The sequence below is a fragment of the Capra hircus genome, chromosome 29 (assembly GCF_001704415.2).
Source record: "Capra hircus breed San Clemente chromosome 29, ASM170441v1, whole genome shotgun sequence".
Lineage (NCBI taxonomy): Eukaryota > Metazoa > Chordata > Mammalia > Artiodactyla > Bovidae > Capra > Capra hircus.
In genome coordinates this window covers 37,486,822-37,499,184 of record NC_030836.1, presented here as the reverse complement: position 1 = coordinate 37,499,184, position 12,363 = coordinate 37,486,822, and the positions used below count along the sequence as shown (strand labels likewise).

General features: G+C 44.7%; 1 pseudogene; it reads left to right on the top strand.

The window, feature by feature from the left end:
* On the top strand, positions 222–9,089 carry LOC102170143 (annotated as a pseudogene).

The window sequence follows — 12,363 nt, the reverse complement described above, 5'->3', positions numbered from 1 at the left end:
GAAAAGCTTCAAAGTCCATTTGCCAAGGACATTAATGAAGGCAAAGTTTTTATCAAGACCTTTGTGTTTTGTTTGTTTTCTTTTTTCTTTTTTTCAGATCTTTTAGTGGCCTGATGGGGAAAAACTAGGGCATGTCAGAGCATATATAACTAGGGGCTCCCGGTCACCACTACATGCTAAGAACCTAAACTTCCCTGAGTACTTGGAGCCAGTAAAGAAGCATGAATTGGCTTGTGCTTCTCGGGCTGGTGGCCTTCTCAGAGTGCATAGTCAAGTAAGTATGGGCACCGTACGTCACATCATATTCCTTTCTCGGATTTTTCTTTTCATCCAATTATTCTTCCACCCATCAGGTTTAGAAGGGAAAGGAATATTTTCATAAGAGTCTTAAAGTTAAACTCTTATTTATTAATAAGTAACTTCCTATAGGAACTGTGGATGCCAAGGTCTTGGTGTAGATTTGAGTTGCACAACACTTGGGGTTGAAAATGCAACTCCTTGCAACTGTTCAGTGCACAGTCAATACAGATGTTGATGTGGTCCTGTGGAATAGCACTTTTCTACATTTTATTGAATATGTCCTCTTTTTCCCCTATTTCAGTGTGTATATGTCTATGTCTACATCTCTGTATCACTGTCATTTATCTCTCCATCTCTTTGGAAGTCACTGGCAGTCTATTTCTCTTTGTGTTGCTTGCTTTTAATTTTTCATTAGACTTGTCCTTCCTTCTCAAGCCTCTGAATTTCCCTTCCTTGTTCCCTATATCTTGGGTTATTCTTTCAACTCTCTCTTCTCTTTCAACATGTAGAAAGATACACTGTCTTATATCTGACAAGCAGTGTGACAACACCCAACTCAGACACCTCTTGCATTTGAAATTGCTCCCTTGTAAAAGAGAATAAGAGTCCCCCTTCTACCTCCTTCCTTGAGGTTCTTTGAGAAGGAATGTGTGGGATGGCAACAGCAATGCTAATGGCTGTCATTGATGACACTTCCTATTTATCAGGTACCTTATATCCATCATTTGGCTTATCCCCAAGATATCCTATTTGGAGGGTTTGTATTGTTACTTTCCACCATTTTGCTGAAGGGGAGACTGAGACACACATGGTCATATGGCTTACTCAAGATGGCAGAAAAGAACCTGTATTCAAATCTATGTTTTTGCCATGGTATATGCATAAAATTCTGATAATAATGTTCCTCATAAAAATGATTAGAAAACGCACAGGGCCATTAAAATGACAGTTATACCTTAACACATACAGCTAATTGTAGAATCTTCTTTGTTTTCTTTTTTTTAATTTTAATTTTTATTTTATTTTACTTTACAATACTGTATTGGTTTTGCCATACATTGACATGTTTCTTTGTCAAATGCTCGGTGAAAGAATACCTCTAAGGAGAGTGAAGACCATGAGAAAAACCCTCAGTGGAAAAAACATGCTGAACAATTTCTTGAAGGAGCATGCTTACAGACTGTCCCAGATTTCTTTTCATGGCTGAAATCTAACTATTCACCCACTGAGAAACATCAGAGATGTGAGTATTTGGGGAGGATGGTGCTCCACAGGGCTCCCTGGTGCTCTAGCTTAGCATGGGGCTCATCTGGAGGTGCCAGGTGGGATGGTGGGGTTGGGGTCCCTGCCAGAGGCCGAGACACTGGGAAACAGGGGCCCCACCCAGAGGAGAAGCACTCTCATCCTCAACTGGTGGTCTTTGTGACTGGGCCTGGCCATTACCAGGTGGCAGGTAAATATCCATTTCTGTGTCAAACATGTGTCATTAGTTTGAGGGTGATTGTTCCTTCTGAACTAAATAAGCGCCTCAGTTACAAATGAAGAGTGAACCATCACTGATCAAAAGGTAGAACCAACTTCAAACCAATCGTGAATCCCCAGGTAGAGGAATTCAGTTTCCAGAGATGCAGCAGGAAAAAGGGTATGGCCATAAGAATCTAACATAGTGCTTACTGTTTTTAGATTAAAAATGGCTTATTTTGTCTTCAAAAATGCCCATGCCAGCCTGACAGATAGGCAAAGAGTAAATACATGTCAAATGAAAGGGTCACCTGTGTGGTGTTGATTGGATGTGGTCTGAGTTTAGAGGGAGTGGCTGAAGTTGATCAAGAAGGACCTCCTGGAGAAGAGGGTGCTAAGGCTGGGTCTGAAGAGACTACAGAGCTTCTCAAATGAAGGCACCAGGACTTCCCTGGGTGTCCAGCGGTCCTGGAGGCCCATAGTTATGCCTCTGGGCTTCCCATGCAGGAGATACCACTTCAACGCCTAGTTATAGAGTCAATATCCTGCATACAGTGTAGCACAGCAAACATGTATCAAACGCAGAAACCTCTGTGACCAAAGCCTGTGAACTGAATGGTGGTTACAAAGTGATCTCAAGAGATATGTGACACCAGAGGGAGTCATCAGTGCGGGGATAGAGCGTAGCCAGTTCTGCACTAACCCACTCCCTCCTTCTCCATGTAGATATTCTACATGGGTAACATCACCATTGGAACACCCCCTCAGGAATTCCAGGTTGTCTTTGACACAGGCTCATCTGACTTGTGGGTGCCCTCTGTCTTTTGCAACAGCTCAGCCTGTTGTGAGTACAGACAACCCCTACCCGGACCATCTTTCACTTAGCCTTCTGCCCTGTTTCCACCCTTGGAAACTGATGACACTCATCTTTTGGGTCTGCAGCTACACACATTAGGTTCAGACAATGTCAGTCTTCCACCTTCCAGCCTACCAATAAGATGTTCTGGATCATGTATGGATCTGGGAGAATGAAAAGAGTTGTTGCTCACGACACAGTTCTGGTAACAGTGTAACAAATGCTGAGTCAGGACTGGATATGAGGGGACCACTGCTTGCAAAACAGATGCAGGACCATCTGGCAGGACCCTCCCTAGCCTAACTACCATAGATATTGGCCATCTTATCCACAAGATCATGTCTCTGGGGATGCAGTGCCCATGGTGACACATGAGCAAGCAAATTATCTAACCCAGAGTGTGGCTTGACGTGTGGACTTGCAGCTCCTCTGCCCATGAGCAGTTCAAGTTTCATTTGGCTTGGAGCGAGAAAGGATAGAATCACCCACTTTTATACTCACAGACTGTTCCAGGCACTGTCAGGTGATAACTGGTTTAATTCTGCAACAACCCCACAAAGCCGTTACTCTGGTTAGCTCATGAGACATATGAGGAAACTGAGGTCCATACAGCAAGGGCCTTGCTGAGAGCACACATGTGGTAAAAGGTGGAGTTAAGCTGGCTATTCAGGAATGAAGCTGCAGTGGGGTGTTTGGGGACAGGATAAAATTGATCTGGGTACCTTGGGGGCAGTCATGGGCTTCAGGTATCCAGAGTGGAAAACTGGAGGCCTGAGAAGTCAAGTGGCGTAATAAACGAGTTCTCTCGCTCTAGAGGACTCTTGAAAGTCTAATAAATCTGTCTTGCCTCCCCCAAAATACTTGAGTAGTTCCCCTCTCTCTCTTTCTGTCTCACACATACTCACATAAATATACACATATCCCCAAAAGTGAATTCCCCAGGGAGTAATTTCATAGAACCCTGCAAGCAAGATTGTGTTTTCGGCTTCTGTCTTCCTGGACAGATGCAGAATCCACAGTACTTTACAGAGAATTCAGTCCATTCCTGTCATTAGGTCACAGTGATGCCAAAGAGAGGGCTAGCTTGCTCTCAATTGTTTTGTCCATAAGGTGGCACCAATGGGACCTTGCCTGACTCTTGGTTGCCCCACCTGGACAGAAGCCACAAGGCAAATTTGACTTACTCACGTGGTATTTTTCAGAGGGACAAATGTTTTAAAATTCATACCCTCTCTCAAATGGAACCCAAATTCCCTTTCTACCTTGCTCCAACAATCTGTGGGCAACCAAAGACAGCCCAGCCTCAATTCTTCTCTAAGGATCTAATGGCAATGCACCCCAGCCCAGTCCTAGCCCCACTTCATGTATCTGTAAGTGGGAACACTCTTCTCTCCCACAGATTGGGGACTTTTTAAGTACTGACCAGCCGTTCAGTCTAAGTGTGGCAGAATACGGGTTTGAGGACAGAAGATCTGATGGAGTCTTGGGCTTGAATTACCCCAACCAATCCTGCTCTAGAGCCATCCCCATCTTTGACAAGCTGAAGAATGAAGGTGCCATTTCTGAGGCTGTTTCTGCCTTCTACTTGAGCAAGTAAGTCTGAGATGGACATTTGCTTTCTGCAAATAAGCTGTAAGATGCTTTAAGTTGTACAAAAATTATAGAAAACTTGATAAAGAAGTATCCAGAGAGTAATATAACCAAAGATAACTATGGCCTCATGGCCCTACCTGGCTTCACCACTGGCTTTTATAAATAAAATTTTATTGGAACACAACCCTACTTCTGGGCTCAAGACCAGTAACTTGGTCTAGGGGGTGATTCATGAGGGAGGCAAAAGGAAGGCAACAGGAAACAAGTTGGAGGAAAAAGCATTACTTTTTGCTTATGAATTTGATAAGGAAGGAAGGAGAAGAATAGTGGATGTCTTTCCTTCCTCATTAGCATTTAAAGAGAGCCCAGGCCCAGCTACTCAATTTGTGGAGCCAGTGAGAAATGAAAGCGTGGGACACAAAAGTATGCCCTTGTTCAAGAAATATTAGGAATTTCAAGACAGGGCGAGCAGAGGTGGGGTCCCTTCTGAGTGTGGGGCCCTTTGGACAATGGCGGTCACAGGCCAATGGAGCCAAATCTGGGTGAATTGAACCACACCCTTAGAACTCCAAGCCTTTAAGTTTCCGGAAAAATGACAAGGTGGACACTGGGAAAGCCAAAACACTTGAGCACCCAGTCCTCTGAAGGTGTCTGAGCACTCAGGTTGCTGAAGGTCCAGGGCATCTTCAGAAGACATAGTGGGTGGAGCTCAAACAAGTGATTCAGCTTCTAACCTCCTCTGTGCCACCCATGAGACAGTAGCAGACCTCAGTCTGGATCTCTATCTCTCCTGGACTCGATTTCTGCATCTGTACATGGGGACATCATTAGGGCGTTGATGGTTGGACCAGCACAGCTCTCAGACAGTGCTGTTGTTACTGTCCTCCAAGGATCCCCGGTCACTTCTCTCTACAGAGACGAGCAGGAGGGCAGTGTGGTGATGTTTGGTGGGGTGGACCACCGCTACTACAAGGGAGAGCTCAACTGGGTACCATTGGTCCAAGCAGATGACTGGAATCTACACATAGACCGGTAAGCCTGTCCCTCTGAGGGTCAGCCCAAGTGATGCTCCTGCTAATGTACATGGACACAGGCAGACACACACAAATGCATTCTCAGACATGCACTCACACAGACATATACACCACCCACAATGACACACACAGACACACAGACACTTGGAAACACACAAGCAGACACACATAAATCTACACAGAGACATAAAAATATGCATAGCTAGTCAGAGGAACACAAGCACTCACAGAGACACATACAAAACACATACAGACAAACACACAAGCACATAGATACACAAACAACCCATGGGTTCTATAATCCCCAGGCCTTCTGAACATGGCTCTGACCAGGGTCCTAAAACGGTCCAGAGAGGTCTGTGGGGCTACAAGAGGGCTACACCCACTGCCCTTAGAGGTGGAGAGCATGGTTAGAGGACTCTATAATGTGGTGAACAGAGGATCAGGGAGAAATTCACCAGCCTGAACAGAGTTATGATAAGATGACCAACTGTCCAGTGCTACCTAGGACATAGGAAGTTCATAGTAAAGATAAATGTCAGTTTAAAAATTGAGACAGTACTGAGAAAATGGGGAAAACTGGTCTTCTTAGGGAGCAGCTACCCAGCAGTGGAGAGAGATTGGCTGCAGCCTTAACATGTGAAAGCAACTAATAAAAAAAGGCACCCCATGTTCATGGGCACACAGTGGGGAAGTGGCTATAACAGAGAATCAGGAAGGTGGGATCCAGGAGTGATCTTAGGACAAGAGGCATAATTGATAGGATTCTGTGTGATACCCTCAGACAAAAGCTGACCTCTCCTTTGGAATTTTTGTGGGCTAGTCATGTATTTCCTGGCCAGGGTCTCAGGGTCTAAGCTGGTTGTAAGAGCAGTGCTGGGGGACACTCTCTCCCAGTGGAGCCCCTCTCTTCCCGTACGATGAGAATCTGCTGCCCCTGCGAATCTCCATCTTCACTCTGTGTGTGAACCATTAGTTGTTCCCCATGAGATACAGCTCTCTGGAGGTTCTTATTGTTTTCTCAGTCTTCATTCACTCATTGAACAGAGAAGCATTGGGCATCCACTGTGTGCCAGGTAATTTAGATGGCAAGAAGAATAAAACTCACCCTCACATCTAAGAAGGCAGATGTACATGAAGTGACTCACCCACATAGTGAATTGTGACTTTGGTACGTGCTAGACATGAGAAAAGAAGGCAATGGCAACTCACTGAAGTACTCTGCCTGGGAAATCCCAGGGACGGCAGAGCCCGGTGGGCTGCCCTCTATGAGGTCGCACAGAGTCGGACACTACTGAAGTGAATTAGCAGCAGCAGCAGCAGCAGTAGACATGAGGAAGGGTCTACAGAGAGTGACCAAGACAGGAGACTGATAAATACCAGGGGAAAGACTTCCCGAAAACAATACAATTAAGGTGGAATCTGAAAGATGAAAAGAAACTTTCTAGTCAAAGGGGAGCAGAGTCTTCTAGGAAGGAAGATCAGCTTGTATCAAGGTACAAAGATCCTGGTGTATTCAAGTACTACATTTGAGGATGTCAGGAACGGTGCTGTGTTGAGAGCAAAGAAAAGAGGGCCAGAGATGAAGGGCTGTTTATGAAACAGTCAGGAAGGGGACAACTCTGAGGAGACTCAGAGTGACCTTGATGCCTGCTTTCTTCCATTGTCTCTCAGCATCACCATGAAAAGAGAGGTTATTGCTTATTCTGACAGCTGCGCAGCCATGGTGGACACAGGGGCATCACATATCCAAGGCCCAAGAGGACTGGTCAATAACATACAAAAGCTCATTGGCGCCAAGCAACGGGGTTCCAAGAGAAAGGGTGATGCCGCAGCGTCACTCCCAATCTACAAACACAACAAGGATCTCCATAGTCAACCTCTCAACCTCTCTCTCTAACAGCACTACGTTTCATATTCTGCAGTCAATACTCTGCCCTCTATTATCTTCACCATCAATGGCATCAACTACCCAGTGCCAGCTCGAGCCTACATCCTCAAGGTGAGGGGACAATACTGAGGGTTGGTTCTCAAACTGGAGCTTGCAGGAACCCTTGGGCTGCTGCTGGGAGGAGGGCGCCCTCTAGAGGCCATGTCACACCATTGCAGATGCTGCTGAGTCCTGTGGCTGGGCCAGTGCCTCCCACAAAACCAAACACTTGAGGGTAAAGGGCTGTGTGGGACACCGATTTTCCTGAAATAAATGTGAAGATACCACACCATATGGCATGTTGGGAGTCAGAGAGTGGGGAACATTAAGGTCCTCAGTCCTCAAAGAGCTTCAATTCAATCTGAACCCTTAGGTGCATGAATATTAAATTCAGCTCTAGCAGTCCCTGAAATAGGCCATGTTACAAGGAGAATGGTGGGGGACAGTCCAAGTGTGAAGTCCCACCATAAGTTAACAGTCTGCCTTACCTTCTCAAGATTTTTCTGGTTTGAATGATAAATTACATGGTCAGCCTAGTCCTCGCCTGCATCTTCCCCTAGTTCTGGACAGGTGCCTCCTTTGTCAGTTGGGATACTCCACCCCTTGGTGGGGAGGTTGGATAATAATGTGTATGAAGGGTGCACAGTGACCGGCACAGGGTGAAGGCTTCATGTCACCTCCCTGCGAGAGCTCAGAGCAGGCTGATGGACTCAAAGATGGCTTTGAGAAAGAGAGGGAATTTCAGGAATTTTAAAACGACAAACTCATTGAACCATATGGAGGGTTGCTGGGTTCTAGGCAAAAGTGCACTGGATTCTATGCAAATGACATCTCAAGTTGGTCTTCACTAAGGCACTGGGGACTTACTAGGGCTGATGAGGGCTGCGAACTGACCAGTGGGGATGGGGAACAAGAGTATGTTACCCACCCAAGCCTGGAGTGGACAAAGAGGGTGAGTGTGGGCCAAAGGAGGTTTCTCAGAGTTCCTGAGTTAAGTGTTCAAGAACATTTTGTGGGCACTGCTCTATTTAAGATGATTAACCTACATTGAGTTACTTTGTAGCACAGGAATATCCACTCAGTTATATGACAGCCTGGATGGGAGGGGTGTCTTTGGGACGAGGATACCCGGGTACATACGGTTGAGTCCCTTTACTGTCCACCTGAAACTCAGAATATTGTTAATCAGCTGTACTCCAATACAAAATATATATTTTTAATTTATTTTTTTAATAAAGTACAGATTGTGGGGATTCAGGAAGAGAACCAGCATTCTCTGCAGAGAAAACAAGGATCAGGAGTCAGAAGGAAAGAAACTAGGAGTGAGGGGAACTATGGACACACTTATTCTTTTCGAAGTAATTATATTGAAGTGTAGCTGATCTTCTGTGTTGCATTAAGTTCTGCTGCACAAAAATGTGACTCAGTTATACATATAAAAAATATTTTTTCTTATTCTTTTTCATGTGGTTTATCTCTGAATATTGAATGTAGTTTCTGATGCTCTACAATAGGTCTTTGTTGTGTTTCATTCCTCTGTTTCCCTACCTCCCAGTCCTCCACTCACCACACCCTTCCTCATGGCAACCTCATGTCTTGGTCCTCTCTGATTTTGGGTGAACTCTCATATCCCCTGCTGCTCAGAAAACCCCTTGATACTTACTAAAATAGGGAAATAAAATAAATAATTTTGCTGGGTCTGGATATTGGGGAGAGTCACTGATAAGGGCTCATGCTGACTGGTGTGTGTCTCTGACTCCCTCAGGATTCTAGAGGCCGCTGCTATACCGCCTTTAGAGAGTAAGGAGTGAGGACATCTACAGAGTCCTGGGTCCTGGGTGACGTCTCCCTGAGGCTGCATTTCCTGGTCTTTGATCAAGGAAATGACAGGATTGGCCTGGCACCAGCAGTGTAAATGCTTGGAGTGGTTCAGGAATCAGTAAGGCTGTTCCTAAAACACATTCACTCACACTTGGGCACGCCTGCCCAGGATGCTGGTGAACTGTATTTGGTGTTCTGTACACCCTATTCTCAGTAAAGAATAAAGGGTTTCACTCTTAATGGTGTTGAAGTAAATGTTGCCTCTGTTTGTATCTGGGTGGGAAGGATCTAGAACCAAGTCTGAATCAAAATTGAGAGAAGCCCTACTCCAACTGGCTTCAAGGAAAGGGGAGAATCATTGAAATGATTCTGGGAATCCAGGATACAAGAATCAAAGCAAATACAAAGATCTCAGTGACGGGAAGCAAGAATTCAGAAGTCATCAATTCTCTTTTGCCCTCGCTATTTCCTTTTGGTCTGCTTTGATGGTCTTAGCCTGGCAACATTTTTCCTTAAGGCTTCTACACCCAGTGAGGGAGTTCAAGCTAACTGCCCTAGGGTTTTAAATCCTGAAGGCATCTCCTAGTAAGGAAAAGGATTGCAGACATCAGAGTTCAAGGGTGTTCTCTGAATGACCCTCCTCACTTCACATGTACAGCCCCAGATCAGCCATCCTGGCAGGGACATGGGGTCTTATGACTGGCTTCACATGGTCTTTGGCTCTGACTCAGCAGCATACATGATTGTTAATTTCATCCAGAACTACATGACTGAAGCTGGGGAGAGGCAGCCCCAAGGATAGCAACTGGCAGATGGTCTAGGCCATGGAAGAGTTTGTGATGACCCACAAACTCCACCACCTCCTCATTCAGAGGAATTATAAGGGGTAATGAAATAGACTCTCTTTGTCCCATCTCAGACGAACTTATCACTGGGTTTTTCCTCAGGGGATGTTGGGTGAGTTACTTCATAAAGAGCTGGTTCCCTCTTTTTCCCACACCCCCATCACCAGCTCTCTGCTACATATGCCTGCTCTTTCCTTTCCAATCCTACCTGGTAGGTGTTGGTCCCTGTGGATCCCTGAGCCATCCTCCTCCTACAGGGCGCAGAATGTCCCTTCCTTGCCCTCCAATGCTGTTGGGAGAATGCAATGCATGTATCAGGGAATCCAAGGTACACAAAGCCTTCAGCCTTTCTGAGCTTCCTCCAGGGATGGAGCTACAAAGCATTTGCTTGGAGCTGCCATGGTTAGGCTCTTTTGCAGTGGAAAAATCCATTCTTTCCACCTGCAGGCCTTCAGTAGATGCCTCAGCTGAGTCAGCAGGCGCCATAGATTGATTTCCTTTCAGATTGACTGGTTTGATCTCCTTGTTGTATAAGGGACTCTCAAGAATCTTCTCAAGCACCACAGTTCAAAAGCTCAATTCTTTGGCATTTACCCTTTCTTATGGTCCAGATCACTCATCTGTACATGATTACTGGAAATAACATAGCTTTGACACTACAGACCTCTGTAGCAAAGTGAGGCTCTGCTTTTTAATACACTGGGCAGGTTTTTCATAGCTTTTCTTCCTTCTAAGAAGCAAGTGTCTTTTAATTTTTGGCTGCAGTCAAGGTACATTGTGATTTTGTAGCCCAAGAAAATAAAATTTGCCACTGCTTCCACGTTTCCCTCATCTATATGCCATGATGGGGTGGGACCGGATGCCATGAATGTTGAGTATAATTCTGTGAAGAGTGTTTTGAATGTTGAGTTTTAAGCCAGTTTTTGCATCTCCTCTCCTCATCAAGAGGCTCTTTCATTCTTCTTTGCTTTCTGCCATTCGAGCAGTTTCATCTTCCTATCTGTGTATGTTGATATTTATCCCAGCAATCTTTATTCCAGCTTGGAATTTATGCAGTCCAACATATCGAATGGTGTATCCTATATAGAAGTTAAATAGCCAGAGTGAGAATGTACACCTTGTCACACTTCTTTCCCAGTTTTAAATCTTTCAATTTTCCCCTGTATGATTCTAACTGTGGCTTTTTGACCTACATACAGACTTTTCAGGAGACAGGTAAAATGATCTGTTACTCCCATTTCCTTAAGAATTTTCCACAGTTTGTGGTGGTCCTTTATGTGAAAGGCTTTAGCATAATCAGTGAAGCAGACGGAAATGTTTTCTGGGATTCCCTTGCTTTCTCAATGGTCCAATGGATGATATCAATTTGATCTCTGCTTCCTCAAACCAGTTTGTACAGCTGGAAGTTCTCAATTCATGTAGTGTTGAAGCTTAGCTTGAAGGATTTTGAGCATTACCTTGCTAGCAAGTGAGATGAGTCCAATTGCACGATAGATTGAACATTCATTGGAATTGCCTTTCTTTTGGATTGGAATGAAAATTGACATTTTCCAGCACTGTGGCCACTGCTGAGTTTTCCAAATTTGCTGACATATTGAATGCAGTACTTTTAAAGCCTCATTCTTTAGGATTTTAAAATAGCTCAGCTTAAATTCCATCACCTCACCTATCATTGTTTGTAGTGATGCTTCCTAAGGCCCACTTGACTTCATACTCCAGTATATCTGGCTTTACATGAGAGACACAAGCATCATCCCTATCCCAGTCACTGTGACCATTTTTGTACAGTTCTTCTGCGCTTTCTTGCCACCTCTTCTTAATCTCATCTGCTTCTGTTAAGTCTTTGACTTTTCTGCCTTTATTGTGCCCATCCTTGCATGTAGTGTTCCTCTGGTATCTCCACTTTGCTTGAAGATATCTATACTCTTTACAATTCTATTATTTTCCTCTAATTCTTACAGTGTTCACTTATGAAGACTTTCTTATATCCCTGCCGGGGTCCAGCCCTGGTTGATCCAGGGTGATTCGAAGGGAAGACAGAGTAGATGAGTAAAAACTTATTTATTTAGAAATATAAGATTAGGGAAAAATAGTAGAGTAGGAAAATTTAGTGGAGAAAAGATGCGGAATAACTTGGTTTATGGGGAAAGCTAATAAAACCTCTGGGCAAGAGGTTTGCACCATCTACGTTAGGCCACTGGCACCCATTTGAATAGTGGAGGGTGCCCCACCTTAGGCTCCCTCTCTCGTGGGCCTTCAAAGACAAGGCAAGTAAGTAGAATTGGTGAGCCTCCACGCCCCAGATGGGGATTCAGCCAGAAAATAGAGTAAGAAAAGACATGGGGGAAACCAGTCTTTCCAGTGACTGGCCCATCCTCTGTTGTCCGGAAGAGCCTTTTATACTTTTGATTGTACATAGAGATCAATGGGTAATACAAAATTATGCAGCGTCAGCAGCCCTGACTCTTATTGTGACCAGGCTTTCTCTCTGCATACCTAGCTGTATACACAAGTCTTAGGTGA